General features: G+C 39.7%; 1 long non-coding RNA gene across 2 annotated transcripts; it reads left to right on the forward strand.

Moving 5' to 3' along the window:
- Positions 1–118: 118 nt before the first annotated feature.
- On the forward strand, positions 119–8,666 carry LOC108961881 (uncharacterized). Of its 2 annotated transcripts, none has more exons than XR_003944749.2 (3): positions 119–1,040; positions 4,218–4,300; positions 8,610–8,666. It is a non-coding gene; the product is annotated as an uncharacterized LOC108961881 (long non-coding RNA). The 2 variants fall into 2 exon arrangements; XR_003944750.2 differs by lacking the exon at positions 4,218–4,300 and adding an exon at positions 4,343–4,479.
- The last annotated feature ends 3,930 nt before the right edge of the window (positions 8,667–12,596 follow it).

Genomic DNA, 12,596 nt, shown 5'->3' on the forward strand with positions numbered 1-12,596 from the left:
GGGAGGGCACAACCGGCGCCTGCCGGCGGGCCGGTGCAGGAGGGGGGTGGCCGCTGACGCGGACCGGCAGCCCCACGAGGGAGGCAGCGGGCGGGGGCCGCGGCTCAGGGGAAGCAGCGGCGGCGGCAGCGGTACCGGGCCTGAGGCGGCGGAATGACGAGCCCGGGCGGAACCTGCGCGACACCTTTATGAGCTCAGCGAGGAGATGGCGGCGGCGGCGGAGCCCTGCGCGCCCGCCGGCTGCAGCGCCCCCTGTCCCTTGGGAGGGCGCACTACACTCCGTCCCCTCACGCCGCGACCCTGGCCCGGGGCGGCGCCTACGGAAGGGCCGAGTCACCCCGCGTGACCCGGCAGGGCGGGGGTAGGGCCCTGGAGTCAGTCTTGTGGAGAATTCCGATGGAAAAATATCAGTAAAAAGTGAGTGTAGTTAGACTTTCCTCGGGGACGAGGAGATCGCCTCCCTGCTCAGCGGGGTGCTCGGGGCGCGCTGTTCCCCTCACACCGCGGGATGAGCGCCAGGCAATCCCCGCCGCCCCTCAGCCCCTGGTGGGCAGTGGGCTCAGGCCGGCTGGGGAGAGCGGGAGGGGCTCCGTGAACGAATGACCACGTGTCTCGTCCCCACCCCAGCGCTGCCGGTGTCCCTCTGTGTACCAAAAGTCTGGAAATTCAGTCACGGAGCGTGGCGAGAGCGGAGGCGCTGCCGGTCCCAGCTCGGGTGCCCGCGGGTCCTGGAGGCGGGCATGGACCGGGGCACGGGCTGGTGGCCCTGGTTCCGTGAGGATCGTCAGGACGGATTGCAGCAGGCAGCGAATTTGTGGGGAGAGCACCCCCAATGGGTCTGGCTTTCCTTGGGACGGAGGTAAGAAAGGCACAGTTTTCCTTTGGGAATTCGGTGCCCGGCTGGCCGTTTCCCCGGCAGGGAGAGAGCAGAGCCAGCAGTCACGTACTTCTGGTGCCCGAGAGGAAAGCCCAGTCAGCCCCTGATCCACAAAATACGTGTTTGTTCCGCACAAAGGTGCCTAACAGTGTGCGAAATCAATGTAAGTAAAATAAGTCAATGCACTTTATATTTCAGCGATTTCATTTACAAAACACCCTAGCAACGCTATGTATGATTAAATCTTTTAAGGTTTAATGACCCAGTACAGTGTATTTAGGGTCAAGTTTTGTGTCCTTGACGTCAGCTCACATAGGAGCAAAATCTGATCCACTGTATTTTCCTCATAGTTTAAGTTAAAAGAAATCTAGGACTAGGTGTTCAGCATCAGTAATCTGTCCTTACTCTTCTGATTCCTCTGGATGTGCTATGTGCTAATTTACATGAGCTGATCAACCAGTTCTAAGTTTTAAACACAGAAGGCAATGCTCTAATTTTTTTTCTTAGTATGGATGGCAGGAGCTGTTCAAAGTGAAAAATAAACATCACTAAATAATCACCAATGTTTAAATAGCATTCTTAAGAGTAAACAGGAAATATTTCCAGACTTGACCAAATTCTCACTGCTTCCTTTAATTTTTCACTTCTCTATCAAATGCTGATATTCTTTTTATTCAGAAGGTTTCATTTATTTTGCCTTTTGTGAAACATGCTAACGTTGTACCTTTTTCAACGACCTAAATGACCTAAAGCAGATGACCTAAATTTAGAAAAAAAAAATTTGAAGGTTAAAAAACAAGTTGTTGTTTTTTCCTGGAAAATCCTTTGGAGAGCAGTGATTGGCCACACGCCTGCTGCAGCAGAGAGTTGCTACATGCAGACAGGTTTAGTTTCAACCGGAGTCAAAGGTGGTTTGTAACTGAAGCAGGAGCAAGCAGCTTCCACTGCTCGTGTCACGACTGAACTCACATGAATGTCACACAGGAACAGCTGCTAATCAAAACGGCATCACTGCCATTGACATTGTCATTGTCAGTAAAATGTGGAACTGAGCTCCCAGGGAAAATCCTAGCACTGTTTAAGTCAATCAGAAAGTTCAGTAGGAATCCTGTGGCTCCAGTTTGCTTTGTGAAGAAACAGTCCTGCCATTATTCTGGTGTTTGATAAGCCTATTGAGCCAAGATAGGCTTACACTAGTGGATGAATTACCTATGTTAACATTAATGTGGTTTAGAAACCACTTTTTGTAAATACCAAGATTCTCCATTCTATATCTTATAAAACAGATTTACCCCAGGAAACTACAGAATGAGACTTCAGGGGTGTGTGAGGATACACTGTGTTACAAATGACATCTGTGGGGCTTGGGTTCTTCCAGAGCCTCTGGGCACACCTGGGGTTCCCACAATCAAGTATCTGAATCTTACCCTCCTGTTTCCCGGAGGAACCCAAGGAATACAAGGCCCTAAGTATAACTGTGTGTAACACTGTTGACACATACAGAGCTAAAAACTGGCTACGGTAACTTCCAGCTCTGTTTCACCTCCCCACAAGCAATAGCGTTACTTGTGCTCCTCTTCCACTCCCGCTTTTTCTATTTTTTGCTGCTCACAGCTAGCATTAATTCCCTCAAAGCAGCTGTCTGTGTTTCTCTAAATCACTAAAGGAAAATATCCACAAATAATACACATGAAAAAAAACGCTTCTCTTCAGTTTTACTCCTGGATTTTCTTTTTCATTACATATTTTTCTGTTTCTCTATGCTAGAACCTGAATTTCCTTTCCTGCAGCTTCCCTGTCCAAATTTGTTCTTCATTCTCTCCTTCTACTGACCAGACTTCTGCAGTTGGAAATATACTGTCCAGCTGTTTATTCCAAAAGTGCTTAATCTCTGCTGCACCTGCTACAGCTTTTGGCATCAAAATTAATTTCTTAACAAGAGGTAAAACAAATATTTTTTTATGCTTGCAACATTTCTCTTTACATAAGAAACAGAATTTAATATTCCAGTCGTGGGTAATAATATCTGAAAGACGTTGCTTTGGTAAGCTCTTAAATATGGGCCAATAGGGTATAAATTATAATATACAAACACATAATCTAGTGGATTTATTGTCAGCACCAAAAGAAACAAGACTCTAAGAATGTACATTTGGGAGATGAATAAGACATTCTCTGTTTGCCACTAGGATTGAGGTCAATAATATCCACTTTAAAGCAATTAACCCAGCAGGATAAGTGACGTGAAAATTATCATGCTGAAAGACTAATGGGCTATTAAATCCATCTTGCTTCACCACTGATGGGCATACAGAATTAATCCTGGGATTAGGTATATCGGATCGGGGTAAACTGCTACCTCACTTCATATTTGTATATGAAGGGTTTCCTGAAAATGCTTGGAGAGAACACAGCCAGAACATTCACTGAACATTCACGGTTCAGTCCACTGAGCATAAATTAGTGTGTCTGTGCCTGGCCTTATTCAAGCAGTAGCTTTTTGTTAATGGATAGATACATTTTGGTAAGAGATCAGAACAAGAGAAAGTCATACTAATGGTTATATAAATCATACTGCCTGTTGACAGTTATTTAAATCTGGACAATTCAATGCAATAAAATGGTCAGACAAATATGATTGAATTACAACATTATCTTGCAATGCCATTTCCCTTGGACATTTCCCACCCACTGCCATGATATTAACATAGTAAGAGAAGGTAAATGATGAAAAGCCCTGCCTTTACCCTTAAAAGCTGTGAATAAGAAACTGACCTCACAATAAAGGCACAGTCTCATCAGCTTGGGATTTTTTTAATGAACAAGTTAGTGGTCTGTATTTTTTTAATGTCATCTTTTATTTGTGTGAAATACACCTAATTCAATTGGAGTAATACGTGGTAGGAGATGGTTTTCAGTCACCATATGATTCTCTTCCTGCTTTCTAGATTGGCCAGTGATGTTGAAAGGTTATCAATATTTCAGCCTTGCCCCTTTATTTGACACAGTTCTTGAATTTCCATCGTGCCTTAAGTGCACAAGATCCTATTCCAGTTTGTAATCACAGACTAGGCAGTGGAAAGAACATGCCTCTATACAGTTGCAGTGAAGTCAAAATATCTGTCATAGGAATGCATATCTTGTATGCAAGACAAATGCATTTCATTTTGAAGTTCATCTTTACAGTACATTTATTTTTAGAGAATGTGCCAATGTTTCTATTACTGTTTTTTTGTTTTGTATTGGTTTATCATTAACCTATAAAACCCTGTAGTTGAATGATGCTTTATAAGCCGTCACAGAAGTTTTCGTAAAGTGATTGTTTCATGCATCCTTTCAGAGGAACATGCCAGAGCAGAGTGGAACCCTTTCAACCACAGAGTATATTCATACTTATCCTGTTACAGCAATAGAAATACAATGGTAAGTCATTTAATATTTTACATTTGCTGGAACATCCCACAGGAATGTTGGCAATGCACAAGGCAGCTCAGAAACTATGGGCAGAAGAAAGAAGTTGTGGGACTGATATGAACAAAACAACAAGGATGCAAAAACCCCCATCTTTAGGACACAAATGTGAAAGACAGAACTCAGTGGTGGTAAGATAGTTCAACTCTTCAACTTCTTTTGTTCTAAGTTAGAAGAGGGAGACAGAATTTAAACAGACATCTAAACCCCCATAGCTTCTGTAGTATTTGGCTACATGAAGTACTGAACCAGGAAATGCTCTCCCAGCTCTCTGAGCAGGAACAACTCAATTTTCACATTAAAGTTTAAGGACTTAAGTTATTTCTTGACTTATAAATGAGATTTGTATTTAAAGCCCAATGTATTTTGAAGTTCAGTTCTTCAGTACCTTTTCCACTTGATGATGAGCATTTCCTGCCTGTTTTCTGTAAAACTCCCATGGGAGTGAAGAGAGGCCTTTGTTGCTTTCCACTAATGAATCTAAATTATTGATTAGTCAGCCTAATTTGTAGGAACTGCTATTGGTTAGTGTTGTCTTAAAAGTGCCTTAGATTGGGCAAAAAGAAAGACAGGTAATTTCACACAGATCTTCAGTGAGGGAAAGGCTGTTAAAATAGATAGGAGAAACAGCATATTCAGCCAGTGTTCTTTTATTTGCCCACACTTTACAAAATTCACATATTCTCTTTCATACTTCCCTAGAAGTGCATTTATTTTAATAAACATTACTTGAGGGCTGATTTGGGGAACACTAGAGTAGAATTAATTGTTCTGAGCAGGCATCTTTTGGTGCTCATGGTAACCCTGAAGCAGTGTCTAAAACTGGAATCTAGAAAACAGGTCCATAACTTTCTAATTCTCTAAGCAACCTGATTATATAAAGAATGAAAAAGGATTAAAAGAAAGAAAAAGGTGTAGAGTCACAGTTCCCAAGACAAGTCACGAAATACCTGTCATGCACTGCATGATCTGAAACACTGAGATTGTAAATCAGTGACTCCAATGGAGTAATGTTTGAGTCTTGCCTGGTAAACAGAGTTTTGTACACTCCACTGCACAAAGCACTGAATATAACAAGTGTCAGAATAACTAAACATCATGGAAACATTCATTTGGACTCAAAATGGGATGAAAAAGAACAGTATCTGAGTAAAAAATGGAGATGGACATAACAAAAGAGGGAAATACAGGAAACAGCTTTTTGATGTCAGATAGTCAACTAGAAGAATACAGAACACAATCCATGCCATGTGAATATGGGAAAATTAAATTTTTCAGTCACCCCATTTCTGAAAGAAAATATTTTAGAGGACAACTACAAAAAGAAAACCAATTCTATGAACTTTATTGTAATGTTTCCCACTACTTTAATTTTAAAATCTGAAATGCTGTCACCAAGATTTGTTTCCATTAATCTTGAGAATTTGTCTCATTCAAACTGCAGAGAGAAGGGCTTTATGACTGGTACCAATAACAGATAAAAGTAAAAGCACTAACAAGAGGCACAACAGACAAAAAGATCCCCCAGAGAATGTAGCACAGGCTCCTGCAGCTGCACTGAGTGGATATGGATAATCCCTGGTAGCTGCAAATACCCTCTTAGGGGAGGTTTCCTGCGGGAGAAGCCTAATCTCAATCCATACATAGGAAAAATAATACTAAACCTAGTAATGGCTTAGCACTTTCTCTCCATGTCATTTTCTTGAGAAGTACAAAAACAAACCCTCAAATTGTTTTTTAGAATAATTGGTTTAACAAGAAAAATGAATCCCTTGACTCTCAGGCCTCTTGTACCTTCTCCTGTACAGCAAGAGCACCTGCAGTGTCTTGCCTTGAACTGTGTTTAATACTGCAAGCCATACTTGTAGTTACAAACAGCTGTGAAAAAATTAAGATTTCTTTCAAGAATGCTTGAAAGCATGTTCTCTGCTGAAGAGGCAATGACAGACATGTCTCTTGGAAACAATGTGTGGGAATTTCAACTGAGAAAGTTGGTTTTGAAAGCATTTGTCAATTAGAAAAACTCTTTTTTAACCAGGAGATAAGAAAGAAAAATGCTTACCTTCATGTGACTTAACCAAAACGTCTTGACATGAAAAAGAAGCATTTTTTATTACATGACAGGAATATTAAGTATTACTAGTTACATGAGTTAATAAATTCTAAAAAATCTGAAAAACAACAGAACAAAACCCCAACAATAAAGCAACCACCAGAAACAAATGAATAGTCAATGGCATGTTGTGCAGGGTAACATTCAATGTACTGGGTTTCAGAAATGGGAAAAGAGTAAGTGTTCAGAACATTACCACAGCCTGAACAGAACAAAACCTTGGTTTGATTTGTGGGCAGCAAGAGAATTAATAAATACTCTGAAACAGCACAGTGAATGAAAAATTTGGGATAATAACAGCAGAAGTAATAGCAGTGTCTAACTGACATAAACAGAGTCATTTGAGAAATACACCCTTGATGGCCAAGAGATTTGATACAAGTGGAAAAAAACCCTACCAGCAAGGTCCTCTGGGCTACCATGGATGAGGAAAATTGGTGGGGAGAAGGAACATGACAGTTAATAAATCATCACAAATATGGAAACAAAAATATTACAGAAGCTGTTAGGGAAGCATAATATTTCTTACAAAGTAGAACTTTTAATCAAGTCTCTTGTAATTGTTAGAGTTTCTTACCCTGTTAGTATAACCTTTTAGATCTCTCTTCTCAGTTTACCCTGACTTTTCTAAATTATCAAAATCCACATTATGAATACATAGAGGTTTTACATTCTGCTCCTTTTTGCATGTGGTTGTTTCAGACCTCAGTGATTTACTAATAAAGGTCCAGCTTTGCAATTGTTCCAGTTTGATGTATTCTTAGCCAGCTTGTAAATACTGCTCTGAAACCTTCAGGTCCATGTCCCCCCCGCACGTGCCTCTGTGCCACAGATATCTGCCCAGCTGCCAGGGGGACACATGCAGGCAGGAGATAGAGGGGATGGAGGAGCTTTGTGCATTGCTGCACTACAACTTTGCTGATTAGGAGTGTAAACACTCAGAACCAATTTAAGCAAAGCAACAATTCACAGAGAAAAGTTTCACAGTAGTTATTGAAAAGTTTTCATTCATACTGACCTAGGCATTTGCCAAGGTAAATTCATTTTACACTCCTGGACAGAGATCACTGTTCAAACTCACCTGCCAAAAGGCTTAGCACTTTCTGTATTTTCTCATTATAAACAGTCAGTGAATGTTCAGAGTACATTCTGAGTACTTGTGTTTTGTTTCTTTGCTGCAGCCCCTCAGCATTGCCAGGCAATGCCCACAATTGCCCTTGGTGCTCTAGACAAGTAGTGTCATTCCCTCATATAATGAAATCCAAACAATCATTTGTCACAACTCCTTGGAATAACATCTTCCATGTTAAATGATGTATTGTTATGCTTCAAAACTGGAAATTATCTTGAAGCATAAAATTATTTCTTACATGTTTCAAAAATTAGCTAGTAAGAGTCAGATAGCTCAGCAGTGTGTCCTGTCACAAGCAACAAATCCTTTCTGCAACAGGGGGAGTTTTTCTCTAAAGTAAAATTTGGAAGCTTATTCCAAATTTTACCAAACTTTTTTGGTTTTGTTGTTATCATTTAATCCCTGATGGTTTTGATTACAAAGAAATGATGAGTACAGTACTCTAATCAAGAAAAAAATGCTCAAACTTATTTTTAAATAGTCTGTTTTTACATATCAAAAAAAAACATACATGTTTTGAGATCAACCAAATTCAACTTGACCCATGATAATCTCCTAAACATTTGATCTTACAGCTGAGCTTGCAGTGTGCAGTTGAAATAACCAATTAGGAACTAACTGGTTTGAAAGGATACTTTCAAAGAAATAAACTATGAAATTGCCTAATTCTGAAACCTGGGAATAATCAACAGTTTGCTTCTGGTCTAGATTTCCATGAACTTCAGCGGTCTGCCTGCTGGTCATGCAGCAGAGAGCCTCACAAAGCTCACTTGGACATTGCCTGCAGTCACAGAACAGTGTCAGAGCAGATTCCCAGCAGCTGGGGGAAAAAAAGTGCAATGCTGTGGGTCTGAAGTGAAACTGGGTGGGTGTGGGCATCTAAGTTCCTTCTGAAGTAATCAGAGCAGCAGTAGAAGCAATAATGAATTGCCATAGGGGGATCTGCTAAGTGTCAATATGAATGTCATCCTTTTTTCTTCTTCTCCAATTGTTGTCTCATTGCCTGATGGCCACAGGTTGTTGAAAACTGCCTGACTGAAAACATGCTGAAATAGCATCACATGATATTTGAGGTAGGAATTAAATATTTAACATATATTTTTACTGCAAAAGAAACATGAAAGAAAACTGAACTGTGCTCTGATATTATAAACAGAAAATGACAGGGGAATAATTCAAATCTAAACCCATCACCTCCCTAGTAATCAAATTATAAAAGTAGCTCTCCCAAGCTCACTGCCACAGTTGTTGCTCAATCAGAAGGTCTGAGTAATAGAATAGGAAACCTTCAGACACACTTTTAGATTAGGCAGCTGTGTTTTTCCTGATGGACTATTATAAACATTTCCACTTCCCATCACTTGAAATTAAAGAAAATAATTTTCATTAACTTTCAACTAGCTCAACTATTGAAGCCATTTTCTCTCTGGACTCTTTTCCTTCTTAAACATTCTCTGTTGTTGGACTGATTTTCACAAATTATTTTGTTCTATTTTCATCCTAAATACTCACCTTTTGGCCAGTAACTTGGAGGATAAAGCTGTGCCTCCTAGTGCTACTGAAATAACCACTAAAGTAACTGGATTTCTTTATTTAACCACCAGTACTTTTAGACAAATCTTTGCCCTCTGGTGGTGGGAATGCTTCCCCTGGTTAATCCTCTTCCAACCTGACTAATTGTGTGACACTTCTTTAATTTCAACAGCATTTTCTTAATTTTGCAGAACTGCCTCTGTGGAGGAAATACTCCACAAGAACAGGTTTCAGAATGCTATCTTTGAACTGCAGCTACTCTGAATTTTCTCTCATAGGTTTAGGTCTAGTGTAGGCAGTGGTGCTCCACCTCTGTGTTTCCTTCAGCCTTCAGGCACACTGATTTTTCATTCCACTTGGCTTCATTGTTTGACCTGGCAATATCCCCTAGATTACCTAAGAGATATTCATCCCAAATCTGGATACATCCCCACAAATCTGCTCAACATGGCAGTGGGTCTCCTCAGTGACTACCTGCTATATGGCACCATTGCCTAGAAATGGTCAAATAAGTGAGAGCAGAACATTTTTAAACTTCCAAACTTTGTGACTTCACAAAGTGATATCCTGCACCAGTCAGGAGTATTTAATTTCTCCCCTCTCTAAGGCTGGAAAATTGCCAGGGGCATTTTTCCTCCCCACCCAAGTGCACAGTACAGCCTACAAAAATCCACATGCACACTGGCATTGAAGATTCGATTCAACATTTGGCTAAATATGTGGTAATCATGAAACTGTGGAACCTCTTGTCAGGAGCAAAAGACTACAGCTCACCATCGTCTCCCGAAACAACTTGCATTAAACAGTGTTAAGTTTCTTTGAAGGCAGATATCAAAATATTGTTTCAGAATTTTTTCTTTGCAAGTTGCATATTTTTAGTGTTCAGAAATGCTACATAAACATTGGCCAGGTAATTTAAATTACTATTGAAAATAACATTTTAATAGAAACACCTACTTAATGATGCAATTCATTTTGGTTTCCTAGATAAAGTAGTAACAAAATCAGGTGCTTTGAACCAAAATGGTGCCTTCAGGACAAAGAGTCTAAACTAAAAAAGTCAGGTAACAACTTATCTAAAAATGTTACTCAAGTCAGAAATACAAATGTTGCTCTGATTTATATAAACATCCCAGACTAAGGGAAAACACAGGACTGCAGACCTATTGAGATGTCCCTTAAAGGGGAGCCCTGAAGCATGCTCAAAATTCAATGAAATTTTAATTTCATTGCAATTAATGCAAAATTCCTCCAACATCAATGAAATCAAGATTTCTTCTGATAAAGAACATTGGTACAAGACTAAGTGAGCACAACTGGCAATGAACAGCTCCAGAGGTAAAGAATAAATTTTAATTTCCATATCAGAAAAGTGAGGTTCTGTAATTGTTCCCAATTGCTGAAACAGGAGCAAAAGTTTTAATATATCCAAAATTAACATGTTAGATTAAAAACCTGTAAGTTCAAGAGCACAGTCCCCAGCACAGCTGCCACAGACTGCCAGAAACATTACACTTATTACACAGAAATAGACAGGAATGATGATGTTTACCTTCTCCCTAGAGCTACCCTTTTCTCAAAGAAGAGCAGCCCAGTTTTTATGTGCACCACAAAGAGCTGCATTGCAGTGTGCCTGTGATTTAGGAATCACCAAGGAATCACCAATAATGCTCTGATTCTGTCACACAGAGCAGCTGTTCCCACTCTGCAGCCTCAAACTCCAGCAGGGGCTATTTACTGACCAACTGGTGAGCACTGGATCTTTAGTTTCTTAGGCAAGCTGAAAAGGGAAAAAAGCAAAACTAGTGCCATTACATCTGGGGAATTGATTTAGAAAGAAAAAACCAATCTGTCCTTGTTGAGAAGTGTTTGCTTCTCAACACTAAATGCATCTCTCAATATTAAACTTCAAAGCTCTGATGTAACAGAACCCAAATAGTTCAGAGCCTCTTTAAAGTTACCACAGCACTCAGCAAAGTTAAGGACAAGGAAAAGTAGAGCTCTTCTTATGTCCCTGTGCTGCATCATCCCCTCCCTCTGCTCTGCAAAACACAATGACAACACATCTTTTGATGTTTTGAATTCTTCATGAATTCTTCATGGCTTTGTATAGCAGCATAACACCAGAGCACCTCATTTAAATTTTTGATTTGTCATAAAACCCAAGAGATTGTTATAAGAAGTAAAAAATAAATGTCATAAACCAGTAAAAGCTTTAACTTTTCACCAGCAACTTCAAACTCTGAATTAACACAGAGATAATTGTGAAACAATTGTATTTTCATTTCCTGCCTTTAAGTCACAGCAACAATTCACACTAGAATTATTCCTGGACCTTTTTTTTTTTTTTTTTTTTGTTCAGAGAAAATTGAAGCAAAACATCTGGTTATTGTAAGCAGAAGCTCCAGTTGAAAGCAAGGAGCTAGAACTGAGTGCTCAGTCACATCACTGAACTGCTGAGACACAGGAGCAAAGGCACAGAGAAGCAACAGAGCAGCTTCTGTTGCTGAGATTAGAAGCAACTCATCAACAGTGCATGAAAGCATATTAAGAAATTTTTTTCCAATTACTTAGTTGCTACCAATAGAATTTCTCTTACCTTTCTCAAAATAAAATTACTTTTACAGCACTTGGAAAAAAAAGACAAAGAAAGTAGATGACAGAAACAGAGTAATCCAAGACCATTCACACACTGCATTTACCTAACATTTGTAGAAAAAGCAAGTCTAGGTTACTAGTGTTTCCTACTGTTTAGTGAGTTTACAAATGTAATTTTTGTAACAATAATCTAGTTCTTCAATGGGTTACAAGAATAAAATATCCTGATTCCTTTCTGTCAGTCATTATGGACGATCTGCTCAATCTATTGTCTCTCTGAAAGATAAATGTGTGAGTGTGAAAGGAACAACCACGGGGAGACATAAATGCATTTGTACTCACCACCAATGCGAGCAGCTCACAAAGCACTTTTCAGACAAAACTGCCCTGGAATTTCATGAACAATGTTTTCTGAGCTGCCATTTTCACCACACTTTATAGCTAATGATTTCTGTAGGTCTGACAAATCTTTTAACAATGCTGTGGTTACTGGCTACTGATTCAAAAAAACAAGGAAAAAGGTTAGTAACTTGAAGTATATAAATGATCCCACTAGCACAGCTGTAGATCCTGAAATATATGTCAAGTGTCAGAAATAAAGGCACAGATACCACATAAAATGCTTTTCTGACCTTTAGAAACTTGAAAAAAACTTTTCTTATAAAAACTCCTGTTTCAGTCAACACCTCTATAAAAACCCAGTCCTTTCTTTCCATATCCCCAAATTGTCTTTTCATTTGGTCTTAATACATTCCATTCATGTGCCACACAGTTAACTGATTTATCTTGCATCACTCATCTTTTACCAGCACAGTATTTCACTTCTCGTAGGACTTATGCCCACATTCCAAACTATAAGGCCAAAGGAAGGA

This window comes from Serinus canaria, chromosome 9 (genome assembly GCF_022539315.1).
Source record: "Serinus canaria isolate serCan28SL12 chromosome 9, serCan2020, whole genome shotgun sequence".
Lineage (NCBI taxonomy): Eukaryota > Metazoa > Chordata > Aves > Passeriformes > Fringillidae > Serinus > Serinus canaria.